The 17,884-nt window shown below is 39.2% G+C and overlaps 1 protein-coding gene across 2 annotated transcripts in view; it reads right to left on the minus strand.

The window, feature by feature from the left end:
• Nucleotides 1–17,884, minus strand: part of shn (zinc finger protein schnurri) — a 289,957-nt gene that overhangs the window by 26,033 nt on the left and 246,040 nt on the right. The gene's annotated exons all lie outside the window — the stretch shown is intronic.

Below are 17,884 nucleotides of genomic sequence, written 5' to 3' on the forward strand. Positions count from 1 at the left end.
CTGATGATCATTTATATAGAATATTTCAAATTTTTTTATGATTTTGAAAAAGATACTGAAAAAATACCGTTTTGAACCAATGTATATTCGTTTAAAATTTTTAAATTAGAAAAATATTGGTTACCATTATCAAAAATCCATGGCGAGCTCAAGAACATTTTGGCGCGATTTCCAAGAAATTTTCCCCGCCAATATTACTATCGTGCTTTTTTTTTTTTGATTGCTCAGAGAGAGAGAGAGAGAGAGTTATATATATATATATATATATTATATCGTCATTTTGTTGAATTTTTTCCGATACAATTTTTCATTCAGTTTTGCATGTAGTTATAGGCCTACACACCCAGACGAATATTCAATTAGTTTCTTTTTCTCCCGAAAATAACCTCCAACGAATTCAAATATTCACTCATAGATTACAGCAAGTGTCCCTCTTTCACGACAGCGCCGATACCGTTGTGAGAGGCTCTCTTTATGGGGGTAGGTTACGGTTCCAGACCCCCCCCCCTCCCTTTTTTTTATATCTATTTCTTGCCGTGTTCGTAGGATAGGGGTGGTTTCTGAATTCCAATAGCCGATAGCGGAGGGTGTTGACATAAGTAATGTCTATTTTTCACCCACACCAACTTCCTCCCCCACAGCAGAGGCTGTTCTTCCAGATGACCCTTCAGTGTCTCTCCAGATAAATATAAATAAGCAAGAGAGAGAGAGACCCACAATGGTTTAGGCTTGCAGTGTATTTTTTCCTTCTGTTACAGTTGTATCTTTCTTTTCACCAGAGATAGACACGCTAAAACGTTCTCCGTTCTTTTTGGCAATAATGCATAAAGCACGTTATTGAAAAAGAAGAGGAATTTTGGATTGCAGGTGGCCTGATGGAACACATGTTGGAGCAACAACAATTAATAAGTAATAGAGAATCAGATAGTTCTACAACGTCAAGTGAGGATTCCATAGAATGGGAATCCGTGAAAAATGACTAAAACTGTAGTGATAATAAGTGGCATCGACGTATACCGTGCGTTCGGGTGGGTGAGCGACGGAAATTTCGGCAAGAAAAGTGAGTAAAAGAATTCTAAATTTCGCCTTATCATTTTTATTATTATTATTTGGGGCTATTCCCAAATTCAAACGTGAAAACCGGGTTAATAGGAGTTACTAAGATACTTTTCAATAAAAAAAAATGATTTCAAAAACCGCAACTTTGATTTCTGAAAGTATCGACAATGATTTTTTTTTCTTCATTAGCTAATTTTTTGTTACTAACTGACTGCAATTTTTTCTACAAGCATTACGTTACACGTAAAAAATATTTTTTTCTGCGAGATTGGCGAGAATCAGCCATACCTTACCGAGGCCGCGCATCGATACATAGGTTAAGAGGCTTTCGTTGTCATAGCAACGAGTGATGCGGTTCCCTCGCAGCTTCCTCTTCACTGCAAAGTTAACCTGAAACGGACTATAGAACGTTTGATGAAAGGAAATTCATGGGAATAAGTATCTTTAAAATTGATTAAATATGTTTTGTTATATCGCACGTACGTAACTTCAACAAAAGAAATTTTGACCATATGCGCGTCACTATAATCTTCAATTATTATCCACGACTATTGGCCGATAAGCCATTTCCCTGCGCGATAAGACAAACAACTTTCTTGTTACCATCAGAGGATTTGTAAAACTTCCTTAATAAGGGAATTTCCCCATTTACGACGTGTGACGTCATTTCGAAAGGGGAAGAAAAGTCTTCATGCCCCACAAGAAATTCGTTAGGGATTGTTTTCATGAGCGGGGATTTTTTTTTATTGAAGTAGGGAATGTTTAGGGGCAATTAGGGATTTTTTGTGATTTTCTTAAAAATTCGGGAGATTTAAGAACTTTTCGGGAGGTCGAGCGATGAAGCTAAAATTCGGGAGATTCCCGAAAAATTCGGGAGACTTGGCAGCATCGAGCTTATATTACGGGAGGGAGCATCCAGCCGCCGCGACGTCGTCTGCATCTAATGCAAGGATACCACGTGATCCGGTGAAAACAAACACGATCTCCCATAGAGATCAATACAATGTTAAAATTGCCGATTTTAACATAGAATTGCGGAAATTCAGTAAGGTTTTCCGCCGCATCAATAATTTTAAAAATTAAATTGAATCCTCGATTTTCGAAATATTGAGTTCGCTTAGAGATACGAATCCTAGAAAATTAAATATAAATTAATTAGTCAGACCCACTTTTGAGGTTGATATCCATGCAATGACATTAATTTCAGCTTTTTATTTATATCTCAAGCACGAAAATGAAAATTAATGTCTCCGTATTGTCTTATATTATCCAATTGCATCAATCCGTATAGTTTAGGATGTTTTGAAATTAATTACGGAATTATTTCTTTATTAATTATTATTTCTTTCATTACTTCTGGAGTAATTGCTTTAATCAATTCTGGATTTGTTTCTTTCATTATTGCTGAAATTATTTTTCATCAACGCTGATATTATTTCTTTTACTAATGTTGCAATTATTTCTTTCACTGATTCTGAAATTATATCCCATTAATTCTGGCATTATCTCTTTCATTAATTTTGGAAGTATCACTTTTTCATTAATTCTAAAATTTTTCTTTCATTAATTTTAGAACTGGAACTATCTTTCACTTTAATTCTGGAATTACCGCTTTCATTAATTTTGGAATTATCCCTTTTTCTTAATTCTGAAATTATTTCTTTCATTATTAATACTGAAATTATCGCTTTCATTTATTTTGGAACTGAAATTATCTGTATCATTAAAACAAATTTTTCTTTCATTTATTCTGGAATCATCTTTCATTAATTCTGAATTATCTTTCATTAATTCTGAATTATCTTTCATTAATTCTGAATTATCACTTTCATTTATTTGGAGCTGAAATTATCTTTCATTAATTTGGAGCTGAAATTATCTTTCATTAATTTGGAACTGAAATTATGTCTTTCATTAATTTGGAACTGGAATTATCAATTTCATCGATGCTGAAAGCATCTTTCATAAATCTTGGAATTATCTTTCATTAATGCTAAAATTATGTTTGGTTAAAGTTATTAATCTGCCTGTTTTTGCTTCAAAAAATGCTTGATTAAAGTTGCAGAATTTAATTTATATGGGCCCATAATTAATTTCAAAACATCCTAAACTATATGGATTGATGCAATCAATCCATACATGATTAATCCAATTATGAATTGATTAACACAATACGGAGACATTAATTTTCATTTTCGTGCTTGAGAAGATATAAATAAAAAGCTGAAATTAATGTTATTGCATGAATATCCACCTCAAAAGTGGGTCTGGCTAATTAATTTATATTTAATTTTCTGGGCTTCGTATCTCTAAGCGTACTCAATATTTCGAAAATCGAGAATTCAATTCAATTTTTAAAATTATTGATGCGGCAGAAAACCTTACTAAATTTCCGCAATTCTATGTTTCTTTACCACATGTTTTGTCTTCTTTACCACATCCCCATTGACATAGAGGCAGCGCCTCGTACAGACATCTGGTATCTTAGATACTCGATTGACGACTGTCATGTCGATGACTTCGAGTTCTGACATAAACTGTGACACCGACTTGGGTGTCACTTCCTCGGATGGCATGTTGCAGACCAAGATCATTTTAGCGCATCTGGTCTTCTCAAAAGCCGGTATGGGCATGATCCAGCGCACTTTAGTACCTTCTCAGTCAACTTGAAGTTTGAGTTCCTGAGACAGTACCGGACAACTATAGCCCCCACATGGGGTGGGCTGACGAGGTCCATAGTTCTCAATATAAAATTGAGCATTTCAGTCCTCTGTTTGACGATGCAAGAATCTTCTGACGATGCAATGCAGCTTTCCTCAGGAACCGGTTCGTCAGTTATGGACGCAGAGCTACGGCGTAGATGATTCAACCAAGTTCCCCCGAGTGGTTGTCCACCGGTAGTTTTGGCAAACTACACCACATCCAAGCCTTAGCGTGTTGTCGTAGAGGATCGCCCAATATCCAGTCTTCATCATCACGATTCGACATCGTGTCAACGTTAGAATCAACAATGACTGCCTTAGGCAAAGGACCCTTATTGTCCTCAACGAGATCCCTACTTGGTCTGCAATACAGCTCAACATTATTTTGTAAAGTACCAGCCTGTAGGAGTGCCTTGGCACGATCAATTAGCATTTTCACATCATGTTAACTTCAATCGGAAAGAGTAACAGTCGCAACCGACTTGACACAAGTATTTATATATTAAGGAACCAGTATTTTTCAAGCCATAATCGGATTACCTGTACCTTACGTTGTAACGATGTGATCCCGGTCGAGCCCCCAATTATGTAATGATGATCGTTACTTCCCGGATTCTTTAACATTTTTTCCCCCAGTAACCATTGAGTGGATGACAACAATGAAATAGACAAGATTTTGATTAAACTATAAACATTTATTCAATTATATATTAAACTATTAATGTAACGTTTTATCAACAATTATCACAGTTAGGCCTTTCTCTCAATATTACAACGAAACAATAAAAGGGATTGTCTCACTGCCATGTCCAGGTTTTCACGTGTTAGTTCACATCCTCCGATACACTCCCAAGTGTCTACCTCACAGCAGAAGACTCCCGACACCAGCTTCAGACGGGTTTAGTGTCTTCAAACATACGTTGAGATCACAGGTCAGCCGCTGCGCATGGAACTGGAGGGGAAAGTCCACGGGTAGCTGGTCTGGCCACTAACCAATCCTCACATGAAGTCAAGCGATGAGACGGCGAGGTGCCAAGGCACACTTCTACAATTTTAACTCATTGTATTTGAGAGACGATCTAGCTCACACCTCAATAGGGCATGACACCTTAGGGCCGTATTCACCGACATGGTTTAAACTGCAGTCACAATTTTTTGATAAGAGATCAACATAGATTGGTTAAAAAACCTGAATTTAACCAATCCGTGTCGATCTGTTATCAAAAAATTGTGACTAGCAGTTTAAACCGCAAGTTTTAAACTGCAGTCGGTGAATACGGCCCTTAGTGATTAAGACAAGTCAGAAGTAGTAGAATCGTTCGTAAGTCGTAGTGAAGCACATCTCTAGCTGGTTTTTATATAGCAGCATTCCCATAATGCTCTACGATAGAACCAATCACAAGGTCGAAGGTGCGGCGTTAGCTTGTATCTAATTTACATAATTTCATGAGAAAAGGAAATATTGTAAAAAATATTCAATGTGGCAACCAAACAAAACAAGATGGCGGCCGATCGGCGGATACATGATCCTGTCGGTCGATCCCGGAGACAAAGGTAAAAAAACAACCCAAAATATATAAACAATGACTAGAATAAGGAAGATTTCCGCGGGGGCCCAATCGGTAACGTTACAACGTCTCGGAGTACAAAAAATATGCCATAGTCGAAATATCAGCGAAATTTACATATTTCAAATTGAAACAATCGATACTACATAGTTCACAATCACCGATCGTACGGCAATCGCGATCATGTACCAGCATTTGCCGTCGCCGATCTTCATCATGCATATTTTCAGAGGGGCTATCTCGTTTTCACCAAATGCAGACTTGATCCTTATTCTCCCCTCGCCTTCACTGTCATCGATCTCAACCAAATCCGATCTAATAACTGAATCGACTACGCCTCTTATTGTCTTCTGACCATATTTCAAATTCGCGGTCTGCCAATGCTCGCACCAACACCAGCTGTCGGCACCATGATACGTGCTGTTAGGACTGTGGTTTCTTCAATTGTGCCCCCCCCCTTCTGTCTGGACAGAGTTCGCCTGGGACCGGCTCAATGGCTCCTGCTGACCTCTTGTAAGACAAAACCTTGCTATATGGCCTTCTGCTCCACACGCATAAAAAGTGACTGCGGCTCTCTCTAGTATTTGAACCCATTGTCACCTTAGGTGGGAAGGACTCGCCCTGAAGTCTCTGGTTTCCGCAGGCTTCCCACCTCTGACTTTGATGAAATGGTCTTGGGTTCCTCGTTCTGTCACTAGGGAGAGGTGTCTTCACAGTCCTCTTTACATCATCAAAGCTATCTAGTTTCTCTGATAGCTCACTTGGCGACATCATATCACACCATTAGCCCAGATAGTGTTCTCTAAAATCTGCTGGGACGTGTTTTTCATTTGATTGGTGATAATTAAATCTCAGTTGCTCAAACGTTGTGACCCCCAAAGCCTCCGTCCATCCATCAAAATAGATACACAGTGTGTGGTAGAAGTTTCTCCAGGTGCCCTCTTGATTTTTGTGGCTCGAAGAAAACATCTGCCTGAACTTCTCTGGGGCGAATTTGAATCTCCTCAATAATTCTTCAACTTGATTATAGTCCTGTACTTGCTCTTCCGGCTAGCGGGCAATTAACTGGTTTATTTCGTAGAGAAGAAATCCCAAGAACGCAGCTAACCAATCTTCCCGTGCCAGGGCCACACGACGAGCTTGCCACTCAAACAGCACCAGGTACAGACTTATGTCTTCTTCCATCCTGAACTTTTGCATCATGTTCTCAAGGGTGCAAGTGCCCCTCATCCATTTCGGAGCAGTAAATTTAAGTTTTGGAGCAGAAATTTTGAAAATGGAGCAGAACTAAACACAAACTATATCTGCAATATAAGGAGTAATTTTTCTGTGAAATGCCAAAAGTTTTGCCAAAAATGGTTGGAACAAATAATTTTAAATAAATTTTCTTCACAAATTAAAATCCATTTAAATTTTTTCTGAATTATCTTATCTGTCACTAATAAAATGTGTATTACTTGAAATGATGAATAAAAATTATTACTCTTTTCAAATTAAACAACATGTATACTGAAAACCTAGGCATTAACACGAAAATCTTATTCCTCCTGATATAGCATATATATTCAAACAATATCTTTGTCATTCTCAATCGCATCCTCTTGTATAGGCCCAAGGGCCAACAATATTGTATAAATAAATAATAAATAAATAAATAGCAAAAAAGTGCGTGCAGAATATAAGTGTTTCCATGAAAAAAAAAAATTAGCTTCTCACAGAATTTAAAGGAATTATTAAATTTAAAAGCGAAATGCAAGAAACGAGAAAAATATAAATACCTTATTTAGTTAAAGAATTTCTCAACCTAATAGCATGTTAATAGATTATGAATCACGAGTCACTTTCAGAAGCGTGTCCGGAAAATTCACCGCCAGCAATTCACCGACAACAATTCACCGCCGGAAAATTCACCGCTAGGAAAATTCACCGACCAACAATTTACCGCCATGCAATTCACCACTAGGAAAATTCACCGCTAGGAAAATTCACCGACCGACAATTCACCGCCATGCAATTCACCACTAGGAAAATTCACCGCTAGGAAAATTCACCGACTAGCAATTCACCGACAACAGTTCAATGCGAGGGAGTGAGCGATTGAGTTACTGAGTGAGTGAGTGACCCAGTGAGTGACTGAGTGACCGAGTCAGTGATTGAGCGACCGAGTGAGTAAGTGATTGAGTGACCGAGTGATTGATCCAGTGACCGAGTCAGTGATTGAGTGACCCAGTGAGTGAGTGAGTGACCGAGTAAGTAAGTGAGTGAGTGACCGAGTAAGTAAGTGAGTGAGTGACCGAGTAAGTAAGTGATTGAGTGACCGAGTGATTGAGTGACCAAGTGAGTGACTGAGTGACTGCGTAAGTAAGTGACTGAGTGACCGAGTAAGTAAGTGATTGAGTGGCCGAGTAAGTAAGTGATTGAGTGACCCAGTGAGTGACTGAGTGACCGAGTAAGTAAGTGATTGAGTGACCGACTGAGTGAGTGGCCCAGTGAGTGACTGAGTGACCGAGTAAGTAAGTGATTGAGTGACCGACTGAGTAAGTGATTGAGCGGGTGAGTGAGTGACCCAGTAGTGACTGAGTGACCGAGTTAGTAAGTGGTTGATCGAGTCAGTGATTGAGCGAGCGAGTAAATTGGTTAGTGAGTGAGGGAGTGAGTGAATGGTCAGTAAGTGAGTGAGGGAGTGAATGGTCAGTAAGTGAGTGAGGGAGTGAGTGAATTGGTTAGTTAGTTAATTTTTTTAACCTAGTAGTGTCACAAATGATTAAAAAATCAAATTGTTCCGAAAACGTATTTATGATGAAGTGTAGATTTGAAGACACTTGGATCGGGCGTCCTCTTCGTCGTGGTGGTCGTCGCGCTTTGACATTGACATTTGGAACTGCTTTCAAGGAACGCATAACGATTTCCCTAATACCAACAATTCTATAGAAGGATGGCATCGAGCGTTCCAACAGCAATTATCTGCTCACCACCCAGATATATGGAAGTTCATTGGTGCCATAAAAAGAGAACAGAGTTTGAATGAAGTTCGGATGGAGCAAATTGTAAGTGGACAAAACCATCACATTGATTAGGAGAAAGAAATACCGGGACTCTGCGCAGAGATTAAAGAATTTAGTTGATAAGTATCATCAAGGATGTGACATTAAAGGCTATTTGAGAGGTATAGCTCATAATGTATCATTTTAATTATGATATCAATATTTGTGAGAAATGAATATTTTTCTCCAGTTTTTACTTACATTTGCGTGTTATCTGTTTTTCTAGATTAGTAGATTAGAACCCTTTAATTATAAATATGTAAGGAAGAAAATCATGTCGAAAATTGTTAAATAAATACTGTATGTTTTGTATGAAAATTATGTCAGATATTACTAATTAAATGTTGTAGGTTTTGATTGAAAATTACCAATTAAATATGTATGTAATGAAAACTGTGTGAAAATTATCCTTCTAAAATACTCCTCTAACATTGCCCAAAAAGAATGCCATTTTTTATATCGTTTTTTGAAGCTGTGGTTCCGTGAGTTTCAGTTTTCGAAAATTTTATTTGTCACCCAAGAGTCCACTTATGTCCACCTTATGTCCAAGAATTGGATGTTTAAAACGAGATAATTTCATACGATTTTTGAACTCACGCATATAACTTTAAACAATATGAGGCTATGGCTTTCTTTTACCAGTTTTGCTGATTGAGAAAATTAAACTTATCTTTATATTCACTTTATTTCATTAATTTGTTTTCCAACATCAGTAGTAGGACATAATTATATGGCCTCTACAAAACGAACTGCGTCGTAGTGAACTAATATGAAGTGGGGATCATACATAATCACCGGTAAATGTTAGAAAATAACTAAAAGAGCTCTAGAACAATATTCTAAAAGTGAAAGCAATACAGCCAGACTCGGTTATAACACCGAAATCCCGCAAAATCTTCGATGTCGTTATAACCGAGTTTAACTGTATTTAAAATACTGGTTTTAATAGGTGTGGCATCATCAACAACCAATTTCAATCCACTGCTGGATGTAGGTGTTCTCCTTAGATTTCCCCTCAAACGAAATGCGATATTTTATGAAATTTTCGGAACTTCTATATGGTAATATTGCAACAAAAAATTAAACAACAAATTCAAGAAAACTTCGACTATAAACGAGTAAAACCGTGACATTTTTCAAAAAGTCTGGATGGAGAAGAAAAAACAGAAAAACCGGACTGTCACGGAAAATACGAGACAAAATGCAGGACATGTGGTCACCGAAGCTTAGACTAGATTTTTAAAGGTTTTTAAAATCACCCCTACCAATAGCGAGCTCTAAATCCACCCCCGTCTTCAACATATAGGCTTGTGTCATCTGCGAATGAAATTATTTTACCGTTCTACTTTATTTTACATAAATCATTAATATAAACTAGAAATAATTATGACGCAAGGGCCGATCCTTGTGGGACTCTTTTCATTATATTTCAAATGTGCTGATTTTACCATTTATTATGGCAGCTTGTTTCCTATTGTAGTAATATGTTTTAAACCAATATAGTACATTACCTCATTTGCCTGCTGAGAAGTGTTTTATTTGTTAGAATATTTAAATCAACATAATCGAATGTCCGTTTTAAGTCTAAGACTGTAAGTCAAATGTCAAAATTCAATCCCCCCTAATAAAGAGGGGGGGGGGATTCAAAGGTTATATGGAGTAATCATCACTGAGCCGAAATCCCTGAAGCCATAAATATAAAATTTAGTAAGCATTATATTTTATTACCAGTTGTTATCCGCGGCTTCGCACTCGTGTGTTTTTGCAATCTCAAAATTACTCTCACCTCATAACCCCCATGGGTGATGAACTTTCAGAAATCCTGTCTTAGTGTGTATGTACGTTATAAAATATAATACTAACTTTATGGCTTAAGCGACTTCGGCTCAGTGCTGATTGCTCCATATAACTTTTGAAACCCCACTTAGGGGGTTGAATTTGGAAAAATCCCTTCTCAATGAGTCTATATTACAATATTGATCTAATGTCATATTTATAGCTTCAGCTGTTTCGGCTCGGCATGATTTCAACGTTGACCCCCCCCCCTCTTATGACGCCCTTAGGTTGTCGAATATGGAAAAACCATTTCTTAGTGAGTAGTGAGTCTTTACGTCGTGAAAAAAACTATTCACAAAATTTGATATTTACAGCTTCAGCGGTTTTGGCTCGGGGATGATGAATTGGTCAGGACATGGTATTTTATATACAGTACTAGGGGGCTCTGCCCCCCTACCACCTTTGGCGGCCAACCCCCCCCCCTTCTCTTCATAACATATCTTGTTTATTTCGTTTCACTTCATCAGCGTGCTATGGAAAGGGACACGTGAAAGCACCAGCTTACAGAAGAAGCGAATTTTATAATAATAAAGCAACAAAAAACAAATGTGATTCATCAAGTAACCCCAGAAAACTTCCCCATGGGGGTCCCCAAACTCCAATTCGTTGAATTGTAGTGGGGGCCCTGACTGGGTTTATCTCGGGCTACCGATGTGTTGCAAATTTTACAATGTTAAACAACAAAAATCAATGAGATTCATCCAGGGACACCCGAAATGAAACCTGTCAACTTTTCCCATGGGGCCCCGACCTGAAGGCTTGTCGGACATACCCCCTGTGAGTGGCCACGAAAATTTTTAATTTTTATCAATTTTAAAACAAATAAATCCAGGGCCCACATCCAGTAACGGGGACCCAATACGCAGATATTTAGTGGGGCACCCAGACACTGGATTTATCTCAGGCTTCCGCTGTTGAAAATTCTACAATGTTAAACGACAGAAAATAATGAGATTCATCCAGTGCCCCCAAAATGAAACGAGACCCCTGACTCGGAAGCCAATCGGGCATCCCCCTGTGAGGGCCACTGCAAATATTCATTTTACCAACGAATAAAATCCAGCCGCCCCCCCCCCCACGCAATTACCCTTGACTGAATTCGCAAATTTTATGGGGTCCCAGACTGGATATACCTTGGGCTTCCACTATCGCAAGGACCCCTGGAAATGAAACCTTTTAACTTCCCCATGAAGGTATATGTGCAATCCCCGGGTACCCCGACCCTGTATGTTGGGAGCACTGGTGACATGTATATTTTACGTATACATACCTCTCGGCATGACCCCCACGAGGGCAGGGCTGACAGGGGCCGGAACGTTTCTTATCGCTTTTTGATATTTTCACACTATAAATTAAGCACAGAGGGGCCCGTGAAAAAGCTGGTTTGGGGGCCCGCCATCTATTTCAGCTTAGGGGACCTGCTGTAGGATGTGGGAAACTCTGGGTACATGCACATTACTTGGTCCCGATGTGTCAAATGGGTCAAGATATATGCAAGAGTTAAATGACAACTTGACCCCAAAATCGTAACCGACTTCCGTAACACAAAAACGTAACAGATTTCCATCACTCAAAAAAAGTCACCGACTCCCGTAATAAAAAAATCGTCACTAATTTCCGTTGCATAGGAAGTATATATATACGTTTATAGTAAATATAGAGTACATATACTAGATACGCACTAAGGCGGGATTTTTGAAAGTTCATCACGTGAAATCGCGGGTAACAGCTAGTTCAGCATAAAAAAAATCCATTGGTTACTGATGATCACAGCGATGTTTTTTATAGCATCAAAGTGATAACAGGAGATGATTTTAAGCATTTTTAGGAAGTTAATTCATCGCGTATCCACTTACTTTATTATCTTTTAATTCTGTTATTATCCCTTTTAACATTTCATTAGAAGTTTCTGAGTAAAACAGAGTTAATGGAATTTTGTTGAATATACTATCTTGTATTGGGCAACAGCAATTTGTAATTTATACAAATACAAGGCCACAACATGCAAAATGCCCAGTGAGGTAGCTGAGAAAAAGATGCCCACAATAAATATGGATGTCATATAATTCAAAAATACAGCAACCCGAATCCGTATCATCTGAATTTCTTCTCATAAAGTCATTATTTAAACTTTCCGCCATATCTTTAGGACATGGCACTTACTCACTCAATAGATCACTCACTCACTAGATCGCTCACTCACTTAGCAGCTCGCTCACTCACTCACGGACTGACTTACTCGCTCATTGAATCAGTAACCCACTCGCTCACTGAATCACTTACTCACTGGGTCACTCACTCACTCAGTAACTCAATCGCTCATTCCCTTGCTAACTGACTCGCAACGAACTGTCGTTGGTGAATTGCATATCGGTGAATTGTTGGTCGGTGAATTTTCCTAGCAGTGAATTGAATGGCGGTGAATTGTTGGTCGGTGAATTTTCCTAGTGGTGAATTGCATGGCGGTGAATTGTTGGTCGGTGAATTTTCCTAGCGGTGAATAGCATGGCGGTGAATTGTTGGTCGGTGAATTTTCCTAGCGGTGAATTGCATGGCGGTGAATTTTCCGGCGGTGAATTGTTGGCGGTAAATTTTCCGTAAACCTTTCAGAAGTACAGCATCTCAATGACAATTTTTTATGCCCTTGAACATAAGATTTTGTATGTCTTATTCCATTAAAGCATTGGATGGACAGATTTTTCAATGTATGAACAGACTTTTATTTATTTGTTAACAATGAACTCTCTTTCACTGTCTGTTACCATGTGATGCAGATAAAAAAGCCTTCACCAAAACTGGCAAAATTTTGAACTTTGGGTTGCTTTCAAAGTTACAAAGTTTGAATATGTCTGCCCAATATCTATCTATCTATTCTCTCAACTGATTTCACTTCTTGTAATTCTTTGGATTGTAGTGCAACCCATTCATCACACATAATCAATAGTTCTGTTGGTGATACAATGTTAAACAACATCACAGCAATATGTGAGAGGGTAATGCACCATCCCAGCAATGCACGAGAGGGACTGCGAAAAACAAGAAAGGGTGCAAACATTTCATTCTCTCCAACATGTTTTGGAAAGGTAGGACATTAATATATAATAGATATCTAACAGAAGTTATGTAAAATGAGCATGCTCCTAGTACAAACTGCTTCCTTTACTATTGTAGGAATGGGAAGTGACAAAGTCCATTTCGGAGCAGCTGTGGAGCAGCAAAATTCCGGATTCGGAGCAGTTTTGGAGCAGCAAATTGAGGATTCGGAGCAGATATTTATAAATTGGAGCAGCGAAATTAACAACAATATTTTTGTTAACCCTCACCCCTTTTCAAAATAAAACAACTGCACTGTCTTTTGTTATCAAACATCTTTTCATCAGCTTGTTTTTTGTTTTTGGCGTTTCAGGCTTTTGACACCTTGTTTGAAAGAGCGGCTGTCATAAAATTTTTTGCACTAGTCTATTTAAGATGATTTTTGCTTACTCAGGGCACTATTTGCTGTCTGGAACAGCAGCCCTTCAAATGGGCTGAAAATTTTCTAGTCTTTTGGAAGAATCGACACGATGGTTTGCGATTCAGCACTCATTATTTGGCGAGATTGGCGATTTAACGCTCGTTATTCGGCGGACACGCTCTTTTCACTCCCGGAATATTTTTTTTTCACGAAACATCGGGATTTGACGCATATGACGATCGACTAAAGTAATTTCTGCTGCTTCCAGTGGCGACTTTTTTTTTTTTTAAAAACGGAAAATGACTCGCATTTGCGCTTTAAAGCTGAAAGATTATTGCAAACCATCCTCAGTTGCACGATCACGGATATTATTGGGGTTTTGCGATGGAAAGCCCGATGATGGGCCGATAATTTACATACGGCGATAGTTGAAGTACAGTGGAATAAAACACGCTCTTTTCGGAAAGAATCGTTTCGCGGCAAGCAGAAACAAAAATTTTTTGACGTCCTTTCCGAAATTCCGGGCATACTGAAGCGAAATTCGCTATTTGGCGCAGAAAAATACGAAAGTACCCTATTGGAGCAGGATGGCGCAAGATGTTAATTTTGGCGCAGTGCGGCGCAAAGTTCCCACCCCTGCTATTGTTAGGAGTATATCACTCCCCCACCAATGCAGTGGCTTACCGTGCAGCCATATTGGACGCCGCTCAAGGACGGGTGCCAAATGGAGTTGAAAGGGTGGAAAAAGGTTTGTCGACCAAAAAAACGTGGTCAGTAGCGCCAAAAAAAGGGTTCTGCATGGATAGAGATTTTTTCCCTGGAGCCGGCTCTGTTCGCCAAATCCGGATTTTCGCGATGTGAAATTATTACGATCGGCAACCGTCGACGATAACCACACGAACGCATAGTGGCTAGATGACAAAACGATGAATATTTTATTTAGAAGACACCAACGAATAAGGGAAATACACAAAAAATAATAAAAGACCTAATGCATTTCAACACCAATGGGTGCCGTCTTCAGAGGAAAAAATTTTAACCACTAGTTTCGCTGACCGAGTTTCCCATTTGGGTTGAATACCAAATCTTCGCGCTCGGTTGCTCAGCCGAAGAAGTACGTCTGTTCACTTCAAACGTCGTGGTCAGAATGAAGCTGTGAGCCTGCGTCCTGATTGGACATTTGCGGGATAGTGCTATCTGATTGGTCCATTCGAATTTTCTTGTAATTCCCACTCGAAATGAATTTAAGCCATGGTGTTGCGATCGGGGGTGTAGATTTATTATCGTTCACTAGTATATTTTTGAAGGCCCGAATATATGTGCCTTCGTAGAAATCTAGATCAACTGTGGACTTGACTTTGTGAAAAACTCTCGCTTCTTGAAATTTGAATTTATGGCCTTCTTGCCAACAGTGAGCGACGATGGTCGATTTTTCACATTCCTGATTCTTAACACAGCGAGAATTAACCCTAAATTTTACCCAATCAATTTCATTGCCCCTATAGAGAAGTCAGTTTCACGCAGTAAGATTCTACCTGAACAAAAAAAGACACCCTGAGACATCTCATATCCAACATTTTGGTGGATAATGAGCGAAAGAACAAGAAGGTTACTGTAGGCTACTCACCGGACGAACGTCGAAGCATCAAACAACTGCAAAATGATAATAATATCGTAATATCTAGAGCAGATAAAGGTGGGCAAATTGTGATAATGCCTAAAGAGCAATATTCGGATTTGATGACATCACATATTTTGAGTGGTCCTTATAAAGAATTAAAGAAAGATCCATCTGATTCTCACTTGAGAAAATTGAAAGAAGTGGTAAAAACCAGTGTCTCTCTTCCCGAGCATGCAAAAACGAGCGTAATTCCATCAAACGCCATTTCGTCACGGATCTATGGCCTACCCAAAGTGCACAAACCAACACTATCTCTCTGTCCCGTAGTCTCTAACATTGGTACAGCGTCATACAAGCTCGCTAAATTCCTTGTTCCAATTCTCTCTCCACTCACTAGATCAAATAATAATACAGTTAGAAATTCATTTAGCTTCGCTCAAATAATACGTACAATTGAACCCAAACAGCTCAACATGGTGTCTTTCGACATAGTGTCAATGTTTACGAACATTCCCATAAGTGGTAGTATCAGTTGTCCAGAAAGACAACTTAAAACCCACAATTTTTCACAGCCTGAAGTAGAAGAAATTTGCAATCTCACCTTCACATGTATCTCACAAACAGCCTTCAGTTTCGATGACAAGTTTTACACCCAGACAGATGGTCTAGCAATGGGCAATCCCATCTCGCCGATTTTGTGAGATATATATATACAAATACAAATACAACGCCACAACAGGCAAATTGCCCAACGAGGTGGCTGACCTAAGAACACCATGGATCCCCGAGCCCTTTTTTTTTTTACCCTACCTACGAGCCCTACCTACTACTGCTACACCACACATGCACCCCGCCCACAACCCCCCGCGGAACCCCCCAACGAATCGGTACATGCGGGAATGTGTGTGTACGTGTAGTGAAACCTGACGTGAAGTTTGTTCCTGTGTAATGCTTGTTATGTGTCGTGCTGCCATCTGCCACCAGTTTTTTTCTAACTATGAGTGAAGTGTTATGATTGAATGATTTGTCGTTGTAGGACTGTTGCTCTCTGTGGCGAGACTTTTTAACGGGGAGATCGGCTCGCATTTGCGCCTTGAAGTTGGAAACCACAGAAAACCAACTTCAGCCGACCACCACTGTGGGGTTCGAACCCGGATCCTCGCATCGCGAGTCCGTCACTATAACCACTCGACCACCACAGTGGCGAGTGGAGTCGATATGGACGACTTTGAGAGTAAGCTATTGAACGTTGTGCCCTTCTCATTTTATCGAAGATACGTGGACAATACTTTTGTGCTTTGGGACGGCTCTAAAGATGACTTGGAACAATTGTTACTCGTTATGAATGACATAGACCCTCATGTTCAGTTCACAGCCGAATTTGAAACTAACAATGAACTCTCTTTCTTGGACGTATTAGTAACCAAACAGAAATCACAGTTCCAAACCTCGGTCTATCGTAAGCCTTTCGCAGTCTCATTACCACCTCATTTCAGATCTTGCCATCCCATGCAACAGAAACTTTCGTCTTTTCGCACCTATGTAGCAAGAGCATTTAACATCTGTTCAGATCAGAACACTTTAGACCATGAACTTGAAACCATCAGAGCAATTGCGATAGACAGGGGGTTCAACACCAAGATCGTTGACGAATTAAGTAGAAAAAAAATTCTTGAAACCGGCACGAGGAACCACTCTAGAAAATATTACAGAGAGACCACTCAGAGAAAGTGTAGTCATACCCTACGATCCAATACTCTCACTGAAGATCAAACCAATTCTTAAAAAGTTTAATCTAACAACCATAGATGTATGACATGAATGTCGCTCTCCACTTGTTAATACAAGATATACAGAAGACTGGATGTTGTGAAGATATTTATTATTTTATTTTAATATTTTAACTTGTATTAACAAGTGGAGAGCGACATTCGTGTCATATACATAGCCATCTGGTGGCTCGTCGTCCATGAGCTATTAGCTGATCGGTTTCACCGTCCATTGCACGGTTCCGTTCGGCATATATACGCTCTAGCGAAGGAAAATCTCTATCTCGTCTGTAGCTTAGTGGTCAGAGCACTAGTCCGGCAATCGAGGGACCCGGGTTCGACTCCCGGTTGAGGCAGAGATGAGTTTATTCCTTCCATAAAAAAATTAACATCTAAAATAATAAATATCTTCACAACATCCAGTCTTCTGTATATCTTGAACCATAGATGTGCCCACTAAAAACTTTGGTTTCATGCCCCCTAAAGATGCTATACCGCAGAATAAACAATGGGGCATTTATTACATTCCATGTGGTGATTGCTCTCTTGGTTATATAGGACAGACAAGGAGACCCATAAAAGCAAGATTAAATGAACACGCTCGCTGTGTTAAGAATCAGGAATGTGAAAAATCGACCATCGCCGCTCACTGTTGGCAAGAAGGCCATAAATTCAAATTTCAAGCAGTGAGAGTTTTACACAAAGTCAAGTCCACAGTTGATCTAGATTTCTACGAAGGCACATATATTCGGGCCTTCAAAAATACACTAGTCAATGATAATAAATCCACTCCTCCGATCGCAACACCATGGCTTAAATTCATTTCGAGCG

Source organism: Pholcus phalangioides, unplaced genomic scaffold, assembly GCF_987345545.1.
Source record: "Pholcus phalangioides strain wild (caught in Gottingen) unplaced genomic scaffold, Ppha-v1.0 ptg000010l_1, whole genome shotgun sequence".
Classification (NCBI taxonomy): domain Eukaryota; kingdom Metazoa; phylum Arthropoda; class Arachnida; order Araneae; family Pholcidae; genus Pholcus; species Pholcus phalangioides.